Below are 27,664 nucleotides of genomic sequence, written 5' to 3' on the forward strand. Positions count from 1 at the left end.
ATTGGTCTGCTTGTGAAAAAGGGGCCTATTCAATATTCTCAATTAACATTTGAATGGTCTAGTGGCCTGGTTTGAGTATCTACTGTGTGAATATAGCTTTTCTCTTAACATTTTGGTTATTTTTATCCTAGACATGACTCAGACCACAGCAGATTTAATTGTAATGGTGGCTCTAGGAAAACCATCCTAAAAAGAAGTGAAGATGGATCAATTACGGAAGATGAAAAAAATCTTCAATCTTAGCCTTTTACGAGGCAAGGACAAGATGACTCAGAGCGATTGCAAACTCACCCCGCAATGAGGGCCACATTACCACACGTGAATCTGAGGAGGAAAATCAGGGATCAGTGTCTCGTGGTGATGTTAAAGTAGTCGAGGAGATTATTATGGAAGAGTCTGTAGTTAAGGACTCTTAATTGCTGAGTATGTGCTTAGTAACAACAACCTTTGATTTAGATGTATGCAAGACTTTTTGATAACTTGATGTTTAAGTAGACTTCCCAGTTGACAAGTCTCTGCAAGAGGAAGATTTCAGGGCTCAAATCAGAGAGTTGTTCGAGAGACAAATTTTAAATTCATGAAGTCCTACTAAGAACAAATAGTATCACCAAAGTTAGCCAACGGTGTGTATTTCACTGCTTCACATTTCCTCGTGCTTGCTGGACAGGGAATCATTTATATTCAGCCAGAAAGTGATATCTCTACTGCCCTTTACCATGACATTGACATTCCTCCTCAAGGTCCAGATCTATAGAGTGAAGCCCCAAGCTCAAGTTCACTTCTTGGAGAAAAATGTAGCTCTAACACAACTGCTTCATACCTTTCAATTCAATTTGCAATTTTCAAATTGGTAAAGGAAATGTTGAGTGTCCTTTACATCCTCTAAAGTAATTTTAGCACAAGAAAGTCAGATGTATTCATACTTCTTTCATTAAACAGCCTCATTAGAAACCTTAAAGTAAAACCTTACGATTTCAACCCTTTGAGTCCAACAGTCTACACCTACTAATAATGAGCTGATATTTTGAAGAGAAAGTCGAAGCTAATCACTCATTGGGCTTAAATTATACCGAAATACTCAATCACCGAGGAGCAAAGTCTTATCGTACAGTATTGTGCAAAAGTAATGCAAACGGAATTCGGCGAATTTCGTTATTTGTTCTAACGATCTTTCGTCGAAAGTTCGAGCGAAAATTCGATCGAAAGTTCGAGGCCTCTTAAGCGACATTTCGTTTGAACAAAGGGCGCTTTTTCGTTGAATTTTCGCCTCAAAGCGAAACTTCGCGACGGAAAGTGTCTCTTCGATCATTAGTGTTCGAAATTTCGCTTCGAACTGACAATAGACTTTCGCGAGTAATCAAGTTTGTTTACTACTCATGTAAGCAACACGAAATATACATATAAACGTATTTCCAGTCTTTTTCAGTCACTGGGACGGAGACACTTCATATTTGAGGCTAAACACAGTAGACAAAAGGTCAAATTATCGAAAAGCATCACGCCCGATTCTGGGCTCGATTTGTGTTTGACAACGAAAGTAAATCGGAAAAATTGTCCCAAGCGTCACATCAACTTCAGTTTACTGACGTTTAAAGAGGCCTAAACCATCATATCCAATTCAGAGTTCGATCAGTTTACAGCAATGAAAGTAAATCGGGATGATTAGCAATTCCGATCAAGAGACATGTATTTCATGGAAATAAACTCTCAAATGATTGCAATAGTTTTTAAAATTAACCTAAGTACAACGCTTTTTAAAAGCAAGTGCGGCGATACGCCTGAAGGGAAATCGAACACTCGTCGCTAAAAATCACGTTGTTGAAAGTGTCACCACTTTCTAGGGCGCGTTGTGCGAACTCTAATCGCTTGACTTTATTTGCGTCACGGATTAGCTGGCAGTAGGCGGTCCGCTGCAAAGTCCAACCTTGCTGTTTGCGTGCTCTACGAACAGTGGACGCACTCACGCAGATTCCATGTCTCTCCAGCTTCTTCTTTATCGTATTGCTGGTCGTCTCGTCATCCCAGCGCATTTGCTGATCTACGAAAGTTTTTGCTTCCGTATACAGCTTTTGAGGTCTTCCCGATCGAGGTAAATTTGCCACGGAACCGGTAAGTCGCAACTTTTTAATGATGCGCGTAATACTGGAAAAGCTCACTAGCAACCCTTCGTGTTTCAACGCTTTCAGTATTTCAGCTGGGTGGAGGCCTTGCTTGTGAAGGATCTCGATTCTATTTCTAGAATAATTTGAAACTTTTGCCATGATTACTATCAAAATTAGAGTACATAAATGATCCCAAACGCATCGACACAATTAATATACCGAGTGTTGCCATGGTTGTAAACAATATAGGGCGCGCGGAGACTGGAATCGTAGCGGGAAATTTTATGGGAGTATTACATAGAATAGTAACCAACCACAAATTCAACCAAATCTTTTTGAGAAGAATGAACAATACAACGAATTTTCGCCCCGAAAATTCGCCACATAGAACGAATTTTCGCTCGAAATTTCGAGTCGCATTTACGCCATCAAGGAATTTGTCGCCGAAAGTTCGAGCCGTTCAAAACAATACATGCCTCGAAAATTCGCGGAAATGTCGTCGAAGTTTCGTTTCGGTCAAGAATTCGTCGAAAAGCCAGGAATTTCGCCGAATTTCGTCGACAGGTGTTTGCATTACTTTTGCACAATACTGTATATGTATGTGCAAATCTTAAGACCAAGGTCTCAAACGAGAAGTTCCTAAAAATAGAAAAGAATATCTTTAAAGATGCAATTTAATATCAAGTGGAACAGCTACAATGACTCTCTCATTACCATTTGGAGTTTTGAGATCATAGTACAGATCAACCACAACACAAATACTGTCAATCCTTGACACTGGCATGAATGCTCCGAAACATTCAACTTTGAATGACGGCAAACATACTTGACTGGGCGAACACATGTTACTCTAAATTCCAGATAAGTTTGTTCTTACGTGTTACACGCCAAAAAAAGTTCATAGAAGATGATTACCTAAAGCCCTCACCACCATTACTTGGCTCTGCATTTTTGCATCCTATCGTGCCATTTTTTTGCAACTATGCAAGCTTCAATAGCCTTTACCGTATATCAACAAAAATCTAATATTTTCAACTTTCTTAAAATGGTGGCCAAATGTGGTCCAACCAGTTCCCTACGATCGACTAAATCCCAATAGGGCAGAACCCAGAAGCCTTTGCAGACTTTTTCTGCGCCATTTCCAAAAGAACTACCCATTCTTGTAATGAAAGTGATGAGAATGCCTAAAGCACCCAAGTGGCTGCATAATAAGTTATAATAAGTCTAGAATGATTTTGTCGTAAAGATTACTTCCTAAATAGAGAACTGTTTGTTTTCCAGAGTTATTGCACCTTAAGGTTTACATAAATTTTGTTGGGAAGCATATCTGGTGTTGCATCCATGAATACTACCTGCATTATGAAAATGGTTTTGGAAGGGATCCACTTAGGCAGGCCTTTGTGCCATGGATGCAAAAACGTTTAACCAAATTTGTTTATCAATACTACAACCATATCCATCTCTTGTTTCCTTTTTCTGGCTGGTGGTTGCATTAAAGGTTTGAAATTGTTGGTCTCAGTTCCTAGCGACTCAGTGACTATTTTGTTTAATTCATGATGTGTAATAATTCATACACTGTCATACATTACAAATTTGAAAATAAAAAAATAAAATTAAGCAAACAATGGATAAAAGAACAATACTTAAAGAAATAGTAACATGATTAAGGCAAATGTTCAGGGTGTTGCTCAGAGAAATTGAAGATTTAAAGTTACAATAAGTCTAGAAGGATTTTGTCATAAAGATTATTTCCTGAATAGACAACTGTTTGTTTTCTAGAGTTATTGCACACTTAAAGTTTACATAAATTTTTTTGGGAAGCATTTCTGGTGATGTATCCATGAATACTACCTGCATATTGAAAATGATTTCGGAAGGGATCCACTTAAGCAGGCCTTTGTGCTGTAGATGCAAAACCTTTAAATCATTGTGTTGATACACGTGTACTGTAAGAAAGTCTAGAATGTTGAGCAAGTGGAGGGCGCTATCTGTTTGGTTATGAAATGTATCAATAACAGTGGGGCAAAACTCCCTCATGGTTGTTCTAAAGTGAGCAATCAATAATTGCTAAGAAGATATACATGTAAAATGCATCTTCTGCTCTTCTTTGTTCAACAGTGTTTCGTTGGCAGTGTGGCTGTCACTTGGGATTGAGATTGACACAGTATTCTAAGGTTAATCACAATTATTCTCTTGAGGGAAATGGTACGTAAGTTGGCACAACTCTTGCATCCCCAGCACCTGGATAAGTCATGCAAGATACCATCTTTCTTTCGTTGTATTTTGAACCTCTCAATACCTGGCTAATTAATGGGTTGATAAAGGATTCTGTTTGGGTGGGAAGACAGATTTAAAAGGAAAAATGGCAACTTTGCAAATCCTGAAAAGTTTCCTTCAAAAACTAACAGAACTTCTTATAAAGGTTTTTTATAAGTAAATATTGATTGAAATAAAATATTCTGAAGGATGATATCTTTTGGCTGGGTTGAGTGAAGAGTACTGTATGTGGCAGTGGGGTAGATGGCGTGCCATTTGGCAAGGATGACACAGTCACTGCATCTTTAGTTTGCTTTCTCAACCTGCGGAACAGAGTACAAGGTTGTAATGATAATCATTTACTCCTTGGTGCCAACTGTGAAGAAGATCATCCACTCATGAAATCTTACTCAAATCACCTAAAGGAAGAAATGGAACAGATTGAAGGGAAGACATTTACCACTAAGAGAGGAGAGCAGGTTGTGTTCAAATTTGAACTGATACTATCTGACATAAAATGGATGTCATCCCACTCACGAGAACTAAACAATTGTCCATTCACCTTTTGCCAATGTTAATCAAACAAACAAGGGAACCATTGGTGGTTTTATTGGTGACCCTAAAGCAACATGGTAACTATAGCAGTACACTGAGAGACTGACCATTGCAGAGAAAGTGGAAAAGTCGAAGAAAAGACTTAAAGATCGCATGGGCAAACAAAGAAGTCATATTACCAAATTTATTGCTCAAAACAAGTTGAGACAAGAATTTGTTCCTCTGTTGGGGAAGTATGTTGATTTACTCAAGGCGGAGCCTCTACATAACACTTCTTTCGCTTCTTGCTGAACCACAAAAGAAAGACCTCGTGTAGTCTCCCACACTTGACGTTTCAGGCACTTCAAAACTGCAAGCAGAAGGGAACTGTCTGCAAGATTAGAGACTGTTGTTGCTTCCTTGAGGTGAGTCTGGTTTGTGTCCTGCATTACAACAGAGAGTGCAGCTGAAAACCAGTTCTACCAAGCATTGACTGTGTATTACATTCTCATATGGATTCACGTGGCTTGAATCAAAGTACTTTTGTTGGCATTTTGCCACTTTGATAAAGGAACTTCTGAAGACTTACTCTCTTTCAAAAGGATCAGTTGTGAAACTTCACACTTTGGCATTTGTTGTAGTCAAATTCAGAGATGCAGTTTCTATTTACTCAAGAGTTGAGGTGCGCATTGAGCAAGTGGAAAAGCTAAAGACCTCATACCAACACACACCAGGAAGTTTAACATCTGATGCTTGGGCCTCAATTCAATGCAGGGTAGAGAGGCAAAGCATGTTAAGCTGGCTTAGTATGTGGAAAACAAATGTAATGCCAAAAAGACCTTAGGTGGTGGACAGTGTTCAGACACAAATTTGTCCACATGGTGTGCTTGAGCGAAAGGGACCCCAACAGCATTGCTTATTGCATCAAGAAGAGGAATATCAGCAATTTTTACATTCCTAGGAGAGTTTGAGATTGTGATCACAGGTTTTGCTGTTGTGGACTTTCACGTAGGTCATTTCTTCCATTATAGTGCAGTATCTAAGCAAAGTGTCACTCAATTTCCACCTACATAACATTAAACTTGATGACAAAACTATTTCTATACATACATGAATGATCCAAAAAGAGACTGGTAGTTTATTTCAATATTCAACACTGTCCAAGTTTATATACAAAAAAACAACTTGAAAAATTTATGCCAAGCCAAGTTCCAGTATCCTTAATGATATTTAATGATGAGAACTTCACCACCTAACTGTTCGCCATCAGAGGAGGAAACTTCAAAGGATACCCTCCTTCACTGCAGTTAAGGTCGATAAGTAAAAATAAAAATTTTGCCAAACATATTGTGTGGCTTTTCTTTTCACTGCAGGAATTAGATGGACCAAATGTAAGTAGGGCAGGGAAGAAACTTGCCCCAGATCCAGTTGAATGGAAAAGATTAAACCAATTATATTCAATTTCTTTCTTTGATGTTGACACAATGGGAACTGCTGTGGATTGCTGGAAAGCCATTGACAGTTATCTCTGTAACAGAAAGATGGCTGAACAGGCATGCACTAATTAGTATATAATAAAATTGCTGTTAGTTTTGTTCCAAAACTTTTATTTTTAACTTCTTATTGACTTTGATTTTCTACTGTCAAATAAGCAAGGTTAATTATAATGTGAGTAAAATATTTAGGTTGATGCCAGACTTGAAGTTTGTGAGTGTGTTATGAAAGACCTTCAAATTATTGACAGGTGCTTGCAATATATGATAATGAACCATAGTCTGTTGAAGCATTTTTGGTTTTCAGATGAATTTTCATCCTTGTCATGGCTAATTCCTATAACTTGACATGCTCTGCATACAATCAAATCATCATAAGAGATGTGAAATGAAACTGTTTACGTTCCGATTCATACACACGGATGAGAGCACTGAATCAGAGGTTAACTTAAGTGTTTCCTACTTTAAAAAGCTCAAACCGCAAGAAATTGGTAACCTCAATCTCAAGCCATTTAAAATTTCTAATACTCATGTAACGTAGAAGTTACTAATTATTTTTCTTTAATTCTTATTCTTATTTTATTATATCCTTTAAACAGCTTTTTCCTTACTGATTTATTTTTTTTAACACAGTCTAAAATGATTTCATGATCGACAAAGAATATCCTTTTGATCAAACGCAACTTCATTTTACTTTTATAATCAACCTTTGTTTTGCCAGTGCTACACAACAAGTATAGAGACAACAGATTTTCATTAACTTAGTTATACCCTGAAGCAAAAGAAAGAAATGTTTACTTTTGTGATCTCCTCAGGTGAAACACTTGTGCAAAGTGAATCAGCAAAAGCAAAGGTAAAACTTTTAAGTTCCTCCCTATGTTAATAACCTTTGGGGAGAGCAGAAAATGTTTTTCCATGCACTCACAGACACTTAAGAAATTGGTTGTTGGTTATTGTGCAAATTTCATAGTATCCTAACAACAGTCTGATCGTACTTTAATCAAGATTCTCCTGTCAATTACAAAGCCAAGAGCAAACTTAAGTAAAGTCCAATTTTGGAAACCAGTCAGAACAAACTGTCCACAGTCCAAAAAAAAATTGGACAGCAGCATAGAACAAAAACACATTGTTCTATGATGATGTACTATCGCACATTTCAAATAATCCCTTAAAGTTGAAAATACTTTGCTTGATTGGCAAGCATTACATCAGCCAAGGATAGTGATGAGGATCTTCACAACTTTATAGGGGTAACTCTATTAATATACTAATACAATCATGCATTGTCATGGTCTCCATACAACAAAAAATGGGCAGGGAAGAGATATCTTCAAAATTACAATGCAGGGAAAATTTAACAAAAGAACTGTCATCACATGTTATGGTCCAGACTTAGGGAAGATTACTGAATGAACAAAGGCATTCTTACCACCGTGTTTACATTTGTAACTGTTTATAAAACAGTGGATTCCAACTTGAAGTATTTTGTGCGAACAATGTGTACTTCTTTGACAGCTCCTATCGCAAAACTTCAAATTTCAATAACAGTTCCAAATCCAAAATTCAATAAATTTACATGTGCCAAAGGATGCTTCTTAGGCACTGAATATACCACTCACTCATGGGAGGTGGCAATTTTTCCAGCAGCTAGGCAGTCATAACACATAGAAACATAGCTTAAATGACCTCAAGTCACCTGAAGTCAAATTTTTCAAGCTTTTTTTAGGGGAAATTTTACTAAAGGTTAAAAAGAATGCTACGGATGTAAATTAACCAATGAGGCAATTCAAGGATTCAGTTTCCTCACAAATTCAGTCAAACCAGCCAAAAGACCACATCCATCAGAGTATTTTATTTCAATTACTATTTACTTATAAAAGACCTTTATAGGGAGTTCTGTTAGTTTCTGAGGGAAACCTTTCAGGATTTGCAGATTGCAATTTTTCCTTTCAATACTGTCTTCCCACATAACATAATCCTTTATCAACTCAGTTACTCCTCAGGTATTTAGGGGTTCACAATACAACAAAAGAAAGATGGTATTTTACATGACTTGTTCAGACGCTGGAGATACAAGAGTTGTGCCATCTCACTTACCATTTCCCTCAAGAGAATAATTGTGATTAACTATGGAATATACTCTGTCAATCTCAATCCCAAGTGACAACCACACTGCCAACTATACACTGGTTAACAAAGAAGAGAAGATGCATTTCACCTGTGCATTTCTTCAGCAATTATCGATCAATCACTTGAGAACAAAATTATGAGGATGTTTTGCCCCACTGTGATTGGTACATTGCATAAACAAACAGATAGCACCCTCCATCTGCTCAACATTCTAGACATTCTAACAGTAAATAATGTGTATCGACACAATGCTTTAAAGTTTTTGCACCTATGGCACAAAGGCATGCCTAAGTGGATCCATTCCAAAATCATTTTCACTATGCAAGCAGTATCAATGGATACCACACCAGATACACTCCCAACAAATTTATGTAAACCTTGAGTGTGAAATAACTCTGAAAAACAAAAAATTGCTAAGAAAATGAAAGCTGACCTTGACGAAAGAATAGAGAATCTTGATAAGGGAACTTGGAGGTCATCACTGAAAGTCTAACTCTGAAACCAGAAGTGCCAGCACCCACACAAGCAGAAATGGAAAATTTTTAATGAAAACAAAGCCTGTTTTTGTGAGCATGGTACCCCATATACTGACCAATACTGCAGCCCTGTCACAAAATCCTAATCCAAACTTGGCAGTTATTTAGCCCTCTGGCTCTTCATTTAAACTTTTTCTCAGTGTTCTAAGTATTTCATATTTTAAATTTGTAATGTACATCAGTGTATAAAGTATTACACATTATGCGTAAAAAATGATCAATTAGTCACCAAGAACTGAGACCAATAATTTTAAACCTTAAATACAACTACCAGCCAGAAAAAGGAAGCATTAAAATAACTAAGTGAAAAAAACTTTGTAAGAGTGAACAAAGAAAACTAGATGCTGTGTGCCATACATTTTCAGTCAAGCGTATGCCCCTTGGAGATTTCAAGGATACGGTTGTGGTAATGATAAACAAATTAAATGAAAATTAGACACCAATACCTAGAGAAAACACTATCAGGGCTTTGTAAATAAATTTTAAATTGATACTTCGAACTATTTTTCATTCTACCAAAGAATTCTTTTTATTGGTCTTGATATCTTGATATTTACATGTCTGCAATGAAGATAAAGTCATACCAAGGGTTAGACTTGCCGTTGTATAGATATTCCAGACTGTATTTTGATTTTTTTCTACCGTAATTTTAGCTTTTATCAATTTCTTACTTTCTTATTTGTAATGGGTAATGATATAACCGTACATGGATGACATACATAAGTAGCACTTTGTGCAAAAATTTGCCATTCCCATGCTGACAAATACTAAGAAGTTCAACACATCTCCCCAGCCCTGCAGGGAATAGGTTTGTCCTATTTTAAGAAACAGCTGCTAGTATGCAATGCCATACAGTTGCACAATGCTATGAACAGCCTTGAGCCCTCATATTATAAACATTTTGCTTCCAAATTCAAACATTTTCTTTAAGGAGGCATACTTTGCCTTAACTATTTAGGTTACCTCTCAAATGGGTTATAAAGCCCGTTTGTTAGTGTATAATCTCTCTCCCTCTTTTTTTAACCACAGTAAAATAAACAACTTTGTTTTAATGCAAAGAGCATTTTTTCTTTTTTTTGCCATCTTTTCATCCCCCGGATTTCTGTTATTCCCATAAATTCCAAAATACACATACCACAAGGAATATATATATATGTATGTATAATATACAAAATAGACATATCCACACCTATTATTGAAATCTACACAATAGGCTTTGTGGTAAACTTCAATGCTCTGTTCAATTGTTACACAGTAGACGAGTGCATTACTTTTATTGAGTGATGATAATTCAGGTTGGCAGATGATAAGTAATTTTTCTTTGAAGCAGAGGTTGCATCTTTTACTTGCGCTGTTGTAGGGTGATCTTGATGAAAGGATGCGCCATGAAATAAAGTGGTCAATGTTCTTTTCTTTAAGGGTCCAGATATGTTTGCTGAGTTTGGTAGAGTTTCTGTGTTTTGTGTGTTGGAATGATGCGGTGTGGTTTCTGTATCTAGTCTTGAAGTCGTTTTCTGTAAGTCTGATGTACGTTTCAGTGGTGCTGTTGTCCTTACGTGTGATGGTGGCTTGGTAGATTAGTGATGACAGGAGGCAGTTTCCGTTAAGTGGACATGTGATTTTCTGTCGGCAGCTACAAGTTTTGGTGTCTTTTGTGATGGTGTTATCTGTGGTGTCATTGATGTGTTTGGATGAATTTAAAATGCGTTTTTTGTGGTTATTGATGATCTGTTTAGTGTTATTCATGCAGCTGTAACTGATCTTGATTGTGTTGCAATTAAAGATTCTTCTAAGTTTGTGGTCTTTCAGGAAATGCTCGTCTACTAGAGCAAAGAATCAGTGTCCGATATTGGTGCTGACATTAGTGCTGACTGGGGGGTTGTACCAGAGTTTGTTGTTCCGTTGTTAACTTTTTTGTTTGTAAGTTGTGGATGATTCATAGTGTAGAGTGCACTGGTATCTGCATTCTTCGAGTGCTTATTGATATGGAGCCGCCCCTCCATATCAAAAAGCATTCCTCAAGTGCTTTCTGATATGGAGGGGCGGCTCCATATCAAAAAGCACTCGACAAATGCGGATACCAGTCCTCTCTACATGATGAAACACCCACGACTAACAAATGAAAAGACAGTCAACAGAACAACATACACTGATACAACCCCCCATTAAGCAAAAATGTAAGCACCAATATCAAACACAGATTCCTTGCCACAGTAGACGAGCACTTCCCAAAAGACCACAAATTAGACAAATCTTTAATCGTAACACAATCAAAATCTGCTACAGCTGCATGAATAACACTAAACAGATCATCGACAACCACAACAAACACATTTTAAATTCATCCAAACACAACGATGGCACCGCAGACAATACCAACACAAAAGACACCAAAAATTGCCGCTGCCAACAGAAAAACACATGCCCACTTAAAGGAAACTGCCACCAGTCACCACTAATCTACCAAGCCACCATCACACGTAAGGACAACAGCACCACTGAAACGTACATCAGACTTACAGAAAACGACTTCAAGACTAGATAAAGAAACCACACCGCATCATTCCAACACACAAAACACAGAAACTCTACCAAACTCAGCAAACATATCTGGACCCTTAGAGAAAAGAACATTGACCACTTTATTCTATGGCACATCCTTTCATCAAGATCACCCTACAACAACGCAAGCAAAAGATGCATCCTCTGCCTCAAAGAAAAATTACTTATCATCCACCAACTTCAATTGTCATCACTCAGTAAATGTAATGAACATGTGTCGTCATGCCACCACAGACACAAAGCATTAAATTTTTTTGCCATGCCCTTATGCAAGTTTGTAAATTATATAAATGATGGTTATGAATATTCTTCACAAGAAAATCCTCTGATGAGTGAGTAATCACGAAACAGGCTTGTAAGGAGGAAAGTATAGTCTCTGTTTTTTCCCTATCTCATACATATCGCACTCTACTTCTACATATGAAGCACTGTACAACAGAAAAATCAAAACACAGACTTCCTATATGTATATCTATGTATAATTTTACGTGATCGGAGGCACATGTATTGATAGGGAGCTCATGAGATACATTTCTAGCAAGCTACATTCAACCTGACAACTAACTTGCCTAACAAGAAATTGTTAGTGGTCTCTGAGGATAATCTTGACTCCTATGGAAATTGTACTTTTTCAGTCATTGTTCCCTCACTCTGAAACAATTTACCAGACCAAATAAGAACTGCAGCATGCCTAAGTTCTCTTAAGAGTAAAGTTAAGACCTTTTCATTTAGTCATTCTTTTTAGCTTTCAAATACCTCAGATTTGTTCCCAAATTGACAAATTTTTAAACTTGTAATATAATTTACATATGTATTAGCAACTTTGATAGGTGCTATTGGTCAATTAGTACAAACAACAACTATCATTACTATTATTATCATTATTACTATGATTATGCAACACCTGATACATCAATAAGGTCATCTTTCTTTGAATCTGAAATTGATCGACCAATCAGTGAGTCTAGATCCAACCTGGCTTTATCAGACTATTGATCAGAAAGCTCAGATGAAGAAAGGGATTTTAAAGGACACGGATATGAGCTCGTAACCAGTTTTCCTAACCGTCTCTACTATTTAAGATGTGGTAAACTTAAATTGTTCTGAACAGCTAGTTCTCTGAAAAATATTTCAACTTTGTTGTACAGTTTCTGTTTGACTGTGTGTATAGGACAGTAAGTACATAGTTCTTGATTTATTGTTTGGCAATGTTTGCTCTACTTTAAATTACTTTTAGTAATTCAATCATTTATTTTTTGCTCTCTGCTTGTTCTGTATATTTAATACCCTGTGATTTCTTGAAGCAAGTGTTTTTCACATGAAAAAGCCAGTTGGAGGGTGTGGCCACCTCAGACAAAAAAATAAAGAGGATTCAGAGATACCATGGTCTGGCCATTACACATAATGTTCTGTCAACCTCAAATCCATCAGATAGTGAGATAAATATAGCTGTTTACACCATGAAAAAGAACTTTATATCCATCTTACACCACTCTATCTAAGCTGAAGATTCAGCAAAGCAACTCATATTTTCTCCCCCTGACAAGATCTCCTGGTTTGACTGGCAACAAGAACATTGACAAATAAAGGGATGACTGCTTGCCCCAGGTTTTTGTGGAATTGTTGTACTCCACCCACATAATGTCAAGTTACACAGAACTGAAATGAGTGCATCAATTCTCTGGTTTGGGTTCAGTGCCCAAAGCATAAATGTCATGATGTGAAAGTAATTCCCTGTGCTGTGGTTTCTGCAGTGTTACAATTTTGTCATGGAACTGTTAGCTGCCAAAGAAATCATCAAAGACCACCATATTTTCACTAAAACATTTCAATTTTCACTGGTTTGTACACTTGTAGATTTTTAAAGCACATTGTAATTCTAAATAATTTTATTTGTAATTTAGTCTATACTTTCCTAATAACGATTATAATTAGCTTTTATCATCATTAATTGCAAATTTACTCAGAATAGACTTCTAAGAGAGGAAATAAACTACTGCATGGTTACTCTGGGAGACTGGAAAGACACAAAGGCAAAGAAGGTTCAAGTTAACCAACAAGCAAAGCATTTCTAATTCAGGCCAAACATGCAGATGAGAAATTAATGCACCCACCCAATATCCCTACTTGGAGACTTGAGGCTATTAAGGAGCAAACGGTAGACCATGAAGACATTTAGTTAATTCCATAAACTCATCTGAAAAAGGCAATCCCTTCCGCCACACTTACAAATTCATACATATCTTTGCCTAGTGATCCTTTTTAATCTCTACATTCTCCTTTGGGAGAGCCTTAATGTGTCTGCTTTAAATGCCCAGGTTAATGCTACCACTCAAGCACCAACCAAAGTACAGAACATAGAAAACTCAAACCTTCCAAAGACTGCTCACAAGAATTGACAGATACAAAATTAATGTTCTTTTATACCATTTATGTATGGAAAAGACAATTCCTAGTTTTAACTACTTATAAATGATTTTCATTAAGTAAATATCAGTTTTACATAAACTACATCTTATTAATGCAAATTTTATCATGTAAAGTAGTTCTTAGAAGGACCATGCATAATGTTAAATGTTTTCCAAAATTACTCTAAATTTTCTGCAATTCAGCTTACTAACTGCAATGTGATATTGTGTGCATATTTTGTGCCTGATAAATCCATTAAATTTATCAAATATTTATTCAGCTAAGAATAATGCCAAAGTTAATTCAACAACAAAAATAAGCCCACACTTTTGCCCCCTCAGACCACAAATAGCTTTATACCCTAGCCGATCACAGGGATGCTATCAGCGTGACACACATGCCCCAGCCTTGAAATGAATAATTGAATAATTCCACCACAATTTTCAAGATCAAAGTGCCAAGTTCAAGATGGTAGAAAATGCTGAAAGGCTGGGCAAAAATAAAGCTTGTTTAAGTCTTTCAAAAGGGCGAAGAAAGAGAGGGAAAATGCCATAAATTTATCTTGAAGATAAACATTCCAAACAGATTCAAGCAGAATTTGAGGCAGGCTATCCAGGGATATTATGACTATGTTTGCAGAGTTTTTTGGTTGTCTTTGGAATATTGCATGTTGTGACCTTGAAAGATCATACACTCAAAAGTTTGTCTTTCCAGCTTGAGGTGTTTGTAATCTTCATTACAAACTCCATTTCCCTTGTTGCTGATTTCTAATACCACAGTCTTTAAAGCACTGATTTACCTGTGACAATGAAAGTTTCAGCAATAGAAGAGGCAGTTTCATCTATAAGATGCCATTTGAAGCACATACTTGAGCAGTCATTTTTAACTCTTGTTTACCCATTTCAAACCATGTGACCACATGGCTAAAAAGGTTTATTTACTTAGAAAACTCAGAACTCAATGTCTAATTGTTAAACAGGCTATCAAACAACTTCTTTGAAAATCAGTCAACTTTACCACACTGATGCAACCATTGACATCCATTCAGCATACCTTCAACCATGCAATTTCATCTCGTTGCAATTTCATCTAATTCGCCAAATTAGGAAATTCCTTAGTCCTGAGTCCATGAAGACTCTTGTTCATGTATTTGTGACTTCACATTATTTACTGTAACTCTCTTCTCTATGGCATCCCCAAGTACCAGACAGATCGCCTCCAAAAGGTGGTTAACAACACTGCTCGATTAATTTTTAGGATTCCAAAGTTTGATCACATTCCGTCCAACTTATCTCATCTTCACTGAGAAGAATATCTGCAGCCACATTCCGTTTCTGGTCATCACCTACGTTCCGGTGACCAGGGCCTTTTTAAGATCCCAAAACCTAATTTTAAGACCTTTGGTGATCACACCCTTGCCCATTCTGGGCCACTTCTGTGGAACAAACTGCTGCTTGAAATTCAAAACAGTTAGAGTGTAGCTATTTTTTAAGTCCAAGCTTAAGACACAACTGTTCAAGCTGGCCTACAATTTTTTCTAACATTTTAAATAGTTTTAACATTTTGATGTTTTTAATATTTTTCATATTTTATCGTTTAATTGTTTCAATATTTTCATAGAATATTTTGTAAGGTGCTTTAGAATATTTTTAAAATTTTAGCGCTCTAGAAATGTAAATTTTCATTACTATTATTATTGTCCATGACACACGAAAGCAGTGTGGACCTATTTGTGTTGTAGAAGGCAAGATCAGGAAACATGACTTTCTACTCATGAATAGGCAATTGATTTGACTATTTTAAAAAAACTTTAAAACTTGTTTAATTGGTGACGAAAAAAGAAGGTACAATGTATGGCCTTACACCAATACAGAGAGCATTACTGTAGTGTGAGAGCAAATCTACTTGTATCTCCACTATTAAATGGCAACACATTCCTTACCCATTTTTAAGAATGTTGTATTCTTTCACAAAAGCGAGCTCTATAACTTCCCACTCCTTGACCTTAAAAATGAAACACTTGTATTCCCTATAGAAACACTTGACACCTCCGCTTCAAATTAACCATCCGGGAGGGTAAGGTTTGACCTTTACTCCATGGGCACGGACGACAGTCAATTGCACACGAGTTGAACCGGGCGGGAGGGGGGCATGTTGCAACAACACATAAGCTCTTCTGTTTTTTCATAAGAATTAGAATGTTTGTACACATAAATTTAAGACATATTAAATATAAGATGACTCGCCTCGTTTGGCTCACCAAGTGTCCGCATGTTCCCCAGGCTTCGCCTTCGGCCACAAACACTGTAAACTGAAGGAACTCACTCGATATCCCTTTTTCTTTGAGGTCTTTGTCCTCATGAGGTCGTCCTCGCTTCATTACGACCCCGCCATCGTCAGCTAAAACCCTAACAGCATCAAATCTTTACTTGAAAATGCTCCCCAAGTCAAGAGTCAACCAACGCAGTACAAGATTTCCAAGATCAGAGGATCGCGCAGTGATTTCAGTAAACATTCTACATGAACAACCCTCCGGCACTTTGGAAAGATGCAGATTTTTCCACCAAAAGTAGCCCATTCTCCGAGTTAGGAACTTCAACTTTTCTTTTGTAAAAAAATCAAGAGACTTAATAAAAGGATTCTACCTACATTATGATTGTTACGATGCTAACCTCATCACCACAAAACGCCTGTTCAACCCAACACCTTGTTGTAGATTTCGTCCAAGGGGCCATGCCGGTATGAAAAATTACCTCTCAGACCTTTTATTTTTCTTAGCAATAGAAATGGACCTTGCAAGAGATTCATATGTTTTTAGTAGTGCTTAAAGAGATATTACTAAATCATGTATTTACATATTTTTTAATTATAAGCAGGTTAAATTTACTTTTCTATTTCTTTTTTTATTGTCAAGTGCCATTGGGCTAAATGGAAATGGCGCTACATAAATTTTGTTGTTGTTGTTGTTGTTGTTGTTGTTGTTATTATTATTATTATTATCATCATCATCATCATAATGAGTTCAGTTATAAATAATGCTGATTAGCGGGCCTGTTCCCACACCGAACACGATTGTTCAACATTCCTTTCGGCTGACATTTCCCAAGCAAAGAATGGTGAGTTCCTCATGGTTGTTTATTTCACGCGCTTGAGATGTACTCATACTCTTTGTCTTTCCACATGACTACATTTGCACTTTTCTTATAGTATGAAAATTCTATCAATTGTAGTTTCCATCGTATTGTAATAATAGAAATACATCATTTGTAAAAAAGTTCAAGCCCTTTCCTGCGCTGACCGACAATACTAACTGACAGTTCCAAATCTCCAAACCTTACAAAAAAGCCTTATGAGCAAGTAGCATTTGGGACAGCAACAACCATTGCTAAGAGAAATCCTCAAAGAACCGATAACATCCTACAGAAAGAAGTGTTCACTCAGACATACTCGTGAGAGAAAAATTGTTACGACGGAGAGAAAACCGAATATACCATGGAGTTTCGTGTAAACATTTGTCGCTAATACAGAGAAAACTGGACGCACTACTGAATCATTTGGGCATGTCGACCTCAATTTACATGAGAGCATTAATTAAGCCCGTTTCTAAAGCAAAGAAATACTTTTTATGAGCTCGCCTATACCCGTTCCAACCCCTATCCCGCCTTCGAATTGGAGTATGTCCCGGTCTCGCCTTCCTATCTTCAACCCGTATCTCGCCGTTAAAGAATCTCGTATCCCACATCCCGCCTCGATTTTAAGCCTCATCCTGCATCCTGCCAAACCTATGTTGGACCCTCTCTACCGCTTTCATTAAGTATACGGGATTCACTGTTGGATTTAGTAGACTGAGCACGCAGGAAATCTGCGGAGAGCGCATTAAAGTTGTTAAATATGTTTTGATTACCTTTATAACTAAGATGCAGTCCTCCCTTGTTTAGGCCATTCTCTGTGATCTTTAGATGCTGGATAAGTTTCCATCCATTCTGACGACAATAGCTCTTTAGATGTTTATTGGCATCTTTCACTGCTCCATTGAATTCATCCCTTGTACCTTGTAGAAGCAAGCCTAAATATAGCGGAGAATGAATCTTCGATTTGTCTACGATCGATTCAGCATCTTGCAACAGTTTTTATATTTAAGGTTATTGGAGTCGACATAGAGAACGTCTTGGTCCGGCGAATGCTCCAGGTTAGCTTTGAAGTTGTTCTATGTAGCTTTTGAGGTGGCCCTACTGAATAACTTGACCACTGCTCGATGGCCAACAGCTTTTTCTAACTTTTTACAACATATATTTGTCTTTGTTGAGGAAGCTCCAATTGATAGGGTTGTACATCAGTGTTGTAGCCAAAAATGCTCGTCACAGACATGTCCAACTTCACTTCCAAAATGGCTAAACGAAACGAAGTTAAGTAATGAATATGTAACCGGTTGCAAGAAATGGATTACAAGTTATAGTTGTCACAATTCAAGGTAAAGAAATTAACAAACGAGAAAACAAAAATAAAAGAAAACAAAAGACACTTACAAACGTCGCACGAGGTCTGGGTAAACTGCCACGATGAAAAGCGACGTAAAGCAACGTAAAGCAGCGTAAAGCGACCGATAGAGACGGTATAAACAGTAATAGACGGTTCAAATAGTTCAACGGTTGATCCGAATGAATAAAATCCGCGGTGAAGACTAAGACAAGCGAATTAAACAAAAGGAAATTATACAGGAAAGAGTAACAGAATATTGATGAAAGTTATGCGCGCAGAACAAAAGGCCTGAATGAAATGTGACAAAAGAAGAGTACGAATTTGTAATCAGCCGAATTTTTCGCAGCAACAGTAATGGAATTTTCGGAGACCTTGGCAATGGACTGTGTCCCATCCTCATTGTTCCTTTGTTTTGGTGTTTTAAATCTTTTTCTTTTCCTTGCTAACAACTTGCCCTTGGTTGTGCATTTGTATTGTCAGAAGGTATTTTGACTCCTCCTCATTAATTGGATCCATTGCCAGAATTGACGGACAAAATGGCGGAGGCGGTGGTTTGTTGCTTGGAAACAGAGTATTTAAAAATGGCTGGAGCGTTACAATAACATGTATGGAACAATGAACTAAATTAAAAAATAAAAATACCTCGAGATGCTGCATATGTTTCCCTGACCTCTCATTATTTTTCTGAACATCCGACAAATTCGAAAATATAAATGGATAAATTAACCAGACTTCCTTGTAAGGTACAAATGCATATCAAATAGGATGTTTTTTGCTCCGCAGTTCACGCCAATGATTTTCGTATATTCATAGTCAATTATTAACATTATAGTTTTTATTGTGACGATGACACGACGGGCTTCCATTTTCTTTCTCCCAAAACAATCTTTGTAGCCTGGCTTATTCAGCTTTATAGGTAGTCCATGTATGTGGGCACAGAATGTATACCCATTGGAAAAATTGGAGGTTTGAATGAACCATCCATTAGACACGCGCTTTCTAATGCATCGAGGAACTGGGACTTGTTATAGAAAGCCTAGACTTACACACTTGTAAATTTGATCTCAGAAATGCAGATTTCCTTCACATAAGATATCAGAAACCCAAAATACATCACAACAATGTCAGATGTAATTTCAAGGTACATGCAGAGAAGCTATGAATGGAAAATCTTTGTCCCAGATCCACCTTTGTCATACATAAAACAGGAAGTAAATATACCATACCTATTACTAAAGATAAAGTATGAAAATGTTCAGGATGGATGTGATTATATTGACTTTCTCAATGCCATAGTTTCCAGATCATGGTTTAGAGTTAGTTGAGAGACAGGCTACCCTATCCAAGGCAGGCTAGAAAGAGAAGCAAAAGTTGTGGCAAGCAAATATAGGCAAACTAAAGGAAGAAAAAGAGAACAGCTTTAGTCAAAATATCTCACTTTAAGCATTCTACACAGTGAACTAGTGTCTATTGAGGGAGTGGAAAGGAACCTTCATCTCACAAGAGAGAAGCTTTCAGAGTGGAAGAATAGTTATAATGATCTAGAGGCAGAAAAGCAAAAGTTGATATATGAAATGAGGGATTTGTAAAGAAATAGAGAGGAAGAAAGGACTCTGCAAAATGAACAAAACCCAACTTATTTCTCTCCTTCTCTAACAACAGGGGAGGCATTGCTGCACAACCTCTATTTAGCTTGACTTTTATATCTCTTTGACTTGTATTCACTTGAAATTCTGCCATCTTTCAAAAGCAGAAAACCAGGGGAAATAAATATCAATCAAAATGGAAACTTAAAAGCACCTCAAAGCACATTCAGTTTCATATAAAAACATAATTTAATGTTATTGATGACAAGCATGTTGTACTATGTCTTAAATACATCCAAATGTAAAAGCTGTTTATCCTTCTTTAAAAGTATCTCTATCAACCAAATATCAATGCCTTGTTGGTGTTACAAAAATTATTAATTAGCTAAAAGTTAAGTTGGTAGATATTCTTCACTGCATGCTTTAGTATTAATTTTAAGAGATACCATCTCAAGGGGCTTTTTTGGTGCTCGAAAAAGTTTCCCTGCTTGCACAACGAAATGCTTTGGTGAGTTTCCAAGGTAAGCTTTCATCTTTAAAGGAAAATTATCAGCCTTTCCCTGGCCATTGTAGTGTGACCTTCAAGAATGTTCTAGAAGTAGCTGTGTCATGCTGAGTCATCCCTGAATCAATATATAAGTAGAATCTATTGTAATGTTACAGAACGTTCTAGATCCTCAACCGTACCTATAAAAGCCGAGCTTGTAACTAGATGTAGCGAGTAGTTTAGTTGCTGGTATAGCCAGCCAGATATCAATAAAGGTGTATGCTGCAGAATACAAGACGTCCACACTTCAGCCATGAGAGTCCAAATATATACCACCAATGATAGGGCAGAGACAACTTGTTAAAATCCTTTCAGCTGAGCATGGTGTATTGAGAGTCCCTTGATGATATTCCTTTGTAGTTAAAAAATATCGATAGACATCATGCTCTATGTTAACTCTGTAAGTGTGCTGCACTTTGACAGAATTTTATTTTAAAGGTGACTTGGCTGCAAGATAAAAGCCATTAGATGCTGAAGCAATTTCACTTTCTGAGGGCTGTGGAGGCTTTTTATAAAGTCTAAAAGAGATTCAGAAAACAGATTTATTAGGACAAAAACAAATTGTTTAAAACAATCTTAACAAATGGGTTATAAATTTTTCAGCTTATGTTAATTATTCTTATAATAAAAACAAGGTATTTTAAATATTGGAAGTCAACTGAAAAGCCTCTCTTGTTCTAAAGGCACTATATTTACTTCAACTTTTTTAAGCTTTCTTTACATTTTGGCATGAACTGAAAAATTATGTTTTTGCGGTAATAATTCATCTCACTTGATAAGCTCTTTAGATAGATGGAGGGCAGGCTCCCAGGTACAAGATGACATGGGCCATCCTTTCCACTTGATAAGGTACTCTATCTCCTATGAGAAAATAAATAAGTAGTGAAACGGTCGGCTGAAGACAAGCCTTGGAACAGCAGCTTTTAAAGAGGCAGTAAATACTTACCTTGCCGCTTTTCCGCCCCGAAAGCAGTCTTTCAGTCAGAAACATTTTTATTTATCATAGGCTTTACAGACGACTTGTAGTAGGAGTAGTTTCTTCTTTCTTGTTCAGAAACTGTTTGATGTTATTATTTTAGAAAATCAGACTGAGTTTTTTTGTGAGTGGAAGCAATAGTCTCCACTATTGTTATGACGTTTCGTATCAATGTTGATTCGCATCAGAGGAAGCAAAGATTTATTGTAACAATTTCAATAGTTCGAATGCAGTAGTCTGTTCGCATCTAATTCTTGCGTATACTGTACGACTCGCTATGATAAATGCGGCAGAAATGGAGCGAAATGGCTGTTTTTCTTTACCTTTATTGAGGAGTGTTGTGTTGTGATTGAAAAGAACATCGACAAAAAGCTTGCAAATAGAATTAGTTACCAAATACGATATAAACGATGCTCAAAAGGAAAGTTTGGTAGGGGAGTTCAAACCTACGAAGGAGGGTCCATATCCGCCTGCGGATATGGACTGGGAGGGGGGGGTCCAAATCCGCGAGGGGTCCAAATACACTGTGACACCGGCGCAAAATGTCCGTGATTTTTGGTAATGACCTCAATTAGCTTTAGAAGTGTTTTAGCAGTTCCGTCAGTCGTGTTGGATGAGGCGGCCAATTTAGTCTTATTAGTCGAGGTAATCTAGTCAAATGGTTAATTTGGCGGGAGAGGCAAGATAATGGTCAGCTAACTGCTGTCATCAACAGTGACCCTTGTGCATGTTATTGAGAGGAGCCATCGTGAATCATGTTTTTTTTTTTCCAGTCTGGTTGGGTTGATTTGTGGTGGTCGCCCAGTGCATTGATATGCAGCTGATTCTGTTGGATGTGGTCACCATGTTGTGCATCAAGTCCTTCTTCTCTGGGAAAGTCAATATTTGGCCACACATTTGATAGGGTCTAACGCTAGAATCTTCTGACAACAAAACCGAGCTGAATTTCATTTATTTTGCAAGTGTTTATTTGAAAGTCTGATATTCATTTTTTTTTCCTTAGATTTATACTCACAACCTTCTTTCAATAAGTTTTCAAACCTTATGTGTTCTGAATTATTTCAACACTTCATGGTTATCATTTAACATTATTTTCATATCTGTAGTTTTTTTTCTCTTGTTAGATTATTATTACCATTCAGCTTGGGGTTGTGCGGAAATTTTACCAAATTTTCTTTCACTGTGCTGAATTCATTCATTTTGCAAGTGTTTCTTTTAATGTCTGATTTTGTTTCTTTTTTCAGATTTATACTTACAACCTTTGAAAAGTAAGCATTCAACCTGTATCTGTTTTTAATTACTTCAGCATGTCATGGTTATCATTTTAGGATTATTTTCATGTCTATATTCTTTCCTTATGTAACATATAATGTAACCCTTTTAATCTTATTGAATTTAAATATTGAACTGTTTTAACATGTCCATTTCATTTCTTTTCAAACGTTTTTTGTCTGTTTGATCAAATTCTGCAACCCACAACTTTGTTTAACTAACTTAAAATAACATGAAATAAACAAGTATAATTAACACCTGAACGAGGAAAGAATCTTTGAATAGCGCAGCTTGAGTTCTCAACGTAACAGTTGATAATAACCATTAATGAAGTACATAGTCCAACTCTTTAACAAAACCTAACACTCAATACATATTTGTGAGGTGCCTCAGTTCCAACAACAGCCTTGGCATCATTCGTCAGATAAGCCATCATGTCAAAATGTACTAGATTTGCTTCTCGCTTCGTTGCCTTTTTTTGAAATGGTGTTGGAGTGGGATGAGAGCTCTCGGAAAGATCGATCAATATTACTGGAATTGTACTATTTTACTTTTATAATTGATGTGGAAGAATTTTGAAAAGGCTGATTAGAAAAAGATTTAAGTAGACAAAAGAAGTAGATAGAGTTTTTATTGAAACATACATGGTTTGAGGGTCTCAGTGGGGTGATGGTTTTTACGGCTATCGGCTACAGTAAACCTTTTTTATGACTAACGATTATAATTTGTCAACTTTTACGACCAACGGCTAAAATGTATGGTTGCTTTACGGCTACCGGTTAACACCATTAGACCCTCAGATTTGCATTTGTGGAGAAAAATTTATTTGCCGTGAACAGTTACGAACGCCAAAGTATTGTGCCCAGAGGAAAAGAAATATGGAAAAAGGGGGATTTGAAAACTAACAAAAATTAGGCCTGTATTTTTAGAAAGGAACTCACGATGGAGTCTTAGTCCAGAAAAAATGTTGCCCAAGCAAGAAACCTAAAGACGATTCCGTGGGATACGTTGGCAACTGAGCGTAGCATTGGAAGGGATTGTGCAGCAACAGTGCATTCAGTTCTGTTATTCTGTTGTGTGTCGTTGCCAAGTACTATTTCAAATTGTTCCAGTAAAGTTTAAACGTCATTATGTGTTATGTGAAGACCAAAGAGCGATGTTAATTTCAAAATAAACCTTACGCAAGGTAGGAAGTAAATCGGTAGAGTTTATGACATATTTCATGGTTAATCACACCAAAACGAACGCTTCCTTTGTATCGACATTACCTAAATCCATTTGTGATAAACTGGCGGCGAAAAAACGACGATCTCTCACCAAAATCGTGTATTTTTCGCGTCGAAACAACCTGGCGCAATCACAAAGATCTGATCACTGGCAACTAATATATTTCTTAGAGATACGGAAAAAGGCAAAAATTGCAGGCATTTCAAGAATTAGTGAAATCGCCGTTTTGCTTTAACCATGGAAAAATGAAAGCCGGCCAAATCCTATCGTAGGCCTGCCACAGAAAAGAACTACCACAAACCACTTGTCTGATGACGTTAGAGGTTAAGGTCGAACAGGACCCTATGGTATTCCATGTGGTTATTTTTGAAAATTCAATATGGCGGCGTGTGACGAACTCTGTGAAGAAATTGAAGACTTTAGTTTGGGAAAACAAAATTTCTTGTTTTAAGACTACAGACAGTTCTTCCAACATTAGACGGATAATTTTTGGCCTTAGAAAAAAAAAAAGCTAATTAAAAGAGCACGAGAATTATTTCAAATATATGAAAATCATATCTGTGAACTGTGGGTGAAGATTTGAATATGGAAGCGATCTTCGTAGTTATGAACAATACCTAAGCAGTATGGGATATGAACCCATGACCTGTGCGATACCAGTGCAGCGCTTTACAAAATGAGCTAACAAGCCAAGTGGGAGCTGGTCATTATGTTGGTCTCAAATAAACCCATAAAGTGATAAATAACTAACTGTAAATATATGAGAATCAAATGTGAACTGCGGATAACAGATGAATATGGAAGTGATCTTCGCAGTTATGACCACTACCTAAGCAGTAGTGAAAATAAGGCCACCCTTTTTAATTGCTGATACGCAGCCAGTACTGATAAGGAGCTACTGAAACGGAGCTACTATTATAAAGCTATAAATCCTGATACAGATCTATGCACTTTTACGAAGGTGCTGATATGCAACTACTAATACACAGCTGCTGTTACGGAGCTAGTAATGAAGGATCTAGTAACGCAGGATCTACTGATAAGGAACTACTGATACAGACCTACTACTAGTTTCAGAGATATTTCGCTGATATTTGATCAGACTGACTAAGTTTATTATCAACCAGACTGTCGTAGTATCGCTTCCGATCTGCGGTCGCAGATTAGTTCTCAGGCCCCCTAGTATATATAAGCGGTATTCATAATATAATTAGATTTAGAAAACTTTTTGTCTCCAAAGAGAAACTTTCGGCTGTCAAGATACAAACTCAGGACCCTGAAGCAACAACCTGGTGAGTCAGCGGATTCATTTGTCAAGAAAATTCGAATTCTGGTCGAAGAATGTCGATTTACGAATCCTGATGAGCACATCATAGACGCTCTTATTTTTGGATCTAACTCCAAGCGTACACAAACCAAACTCCTGGACAAGGACACCACTCTCACGCTTGATACCGCTCTGGATATCGCCCGGACTGAAGAGGCAACAAATAATCAAATTAAGGAAATTTCACCTGGTACCTCAACTCACGTTGACGTGTTAAATTGCGGTCCTCCCATCAGGCCCCGCGGCCCATTTATTCGTTTGTGTGGATGTTGTGGCACCGAACACGACATTTCTGAGCGATCCGTTTTCCCTGCCTATGGCTCAAAATGTGGTGTTTGTGGAAAAGAGAACCACTGAAGGAAAGTCTGTCATTCATTAAAGTCTGACAAAAAAGGGAAGACTAAGCATGTTCGTCCAAAGCCTCCTAAACCTCCAAAAGGGAAATCTGATAGGAAGAAGCATTTCCATAGCCTTGAGGCCCGTGCTTACAGGGAAGACAGCCCCCAAACATCAGTTCCGGATCAGCTATACTTCCATACCTTGTCAGTTAATCAGGTCACCAAGAATGACACGCAAGCCCACCTAAAGGTGGACGTGGTCTCGGATCACTCTAAGAAACCGCTCTTGTGTAAGGTTGATACTGGCGCTGAGGGAAACGTTATCTCTTTGAGTAAGTACAAATAAATCTTCCCAAATGCATCATGTAACCCTGGTGGCATTCCCACTAGCCTCACACCATCCAGCACCATCATCACTGCGTTTGGTGGACATACTGTTTGTCATCATGGCACATGTGTACTTAAACTGAATTATGGTGGCTCCTGTAAACCATGCCCATTCCATGGTGTTGATGCTGATGGCCCAACCATACTAGGCCTACCAACATGTAAATATTTGAACTCGGTAACTATGAATTTCAGTATCACGAACCATGAAGGGGCTTCCAGGCCAAGCACCACACCTCGACCTATCTGCGACCCAGATCCAGCTGCTGAAGAGCAGGTGCTCAAACAGTTTAAGGATTGCTTTGAAGGTGTTGGTTGCTTTCAGGGCGAATATCGCATTACAGTTGATCCTGCCGTTCCCCCAGCCGTGCACCCTCCACGAAGAGTTCCAGAGGCCCTCAGGGAGCCCTTGAAGAAGGAACTTGTTTCATTGGTTGAGCAAGGAATCTTGGCAAAAGTTACTGAGCCTACTGACTGGGTCAACTCCCTTGTATGCGTCACTAAGAGTACTGGTGCACTGCGGCTTTGCCTGGACCCTAAAGACCTGAACCGTGCTATCAAGAGGCCACACTATTTAACACCTACGCTAGAGGATATCCTACCTAAACTTAATGGTGCTATATGCTTTTCTATCCTTGATGCACGCAGCGGTTACTGGAATATCAAGCTTACCCAGGAGAGCTCGCTGTTGGCAACCTTCAATTTACCGTTTGGAAGGTACAGATTTTTACGTCTGCCCTTTGGCCTAATTTGTGCCTAGGACATATTTCAAAGGAAAGTGGGCGAAACCTTTGGTGACCTATTATGCGTCACTGGAATTGCGGATGACATCGTTGTCTACGGCTACAATAGCGATTTTAGCAATCATGTTGAGAATCTTCGTGCTGTTCTTCAGCGTGCACATGAGACTGGTCTTCGTTTCAACCTGGACAAGTGTAAATTCAGGTGCACTGGACTTCCCTTCTTTGGTCATATCATAGGTGCTGAAGGTCTCCGGCCTGATCCACGGAAGATCGGTTCCATACTGTCTATGTCCAGTCCCCTGCATCCCCAGTCCAATGGTCTCAGTGAGAGGACAGTGCAAACCGTGAAGGATCTTCTACACAAGTGCAAGGAATCTGGACAGGATCCTCATCTGGCTATGCTTTGTCTCCGTGGTACCCCCCTCGGTCATGATCTACCTTCACCTGCAGAGCTCCTAAATGGCCGAGTTTATCAGACTAATCGGAAAAACCGTCGTCATCTTCGTGCTACTGGAGAGCACGGGACAACTTAAACAAAGCTATTAATATGGAGCTACTTTTACAAAGCTACTAATTGGTTTCTCATTATAAGGAGCTAATGATAGGGAGCTACTGATGGGTAGTTACTGATACAGAGTACCTAATATGGAGCCTCTGATATGAAGTGAATGATACAGGAACTACTGATACGTATTAAGTAGCAGGGGAGCTACTTATATCGAGCGTCCGATTCAAAGATACTGATATGGCGCTACTCATA

At 37.7% G+C, this 27,664-nt stretch overlaps 1 pseudogene; it reads left to right on the forward strand.

The window, feature by feature from the left end:
* Positions 1–4,875: 4,875 nt before the first annotated feature.
* Positions 4,876–27,437, forward strand: LOC136277158 (uncharacterized; annotated as a pseudogene).
* The last annotated feature ends 227 nt before the right edge of the window (positions 27,438–27,664 follow it).

This window comes from Pocillopora verrucosa, chromosome 12 (assembly GCF_036669915.1).
Source record: "Pocillopora verrucosa isolate sample1 chromosome 12, ASM3666991v2, whole genome shotgun sequence".
Classification (NCBI taxonomy): Eukaryota; Metazoa; Cnidaria; class Anthozoa; order Scleractinia; family Pocilloporidae; genus Pocillopora; species Pocillopora verrucosa.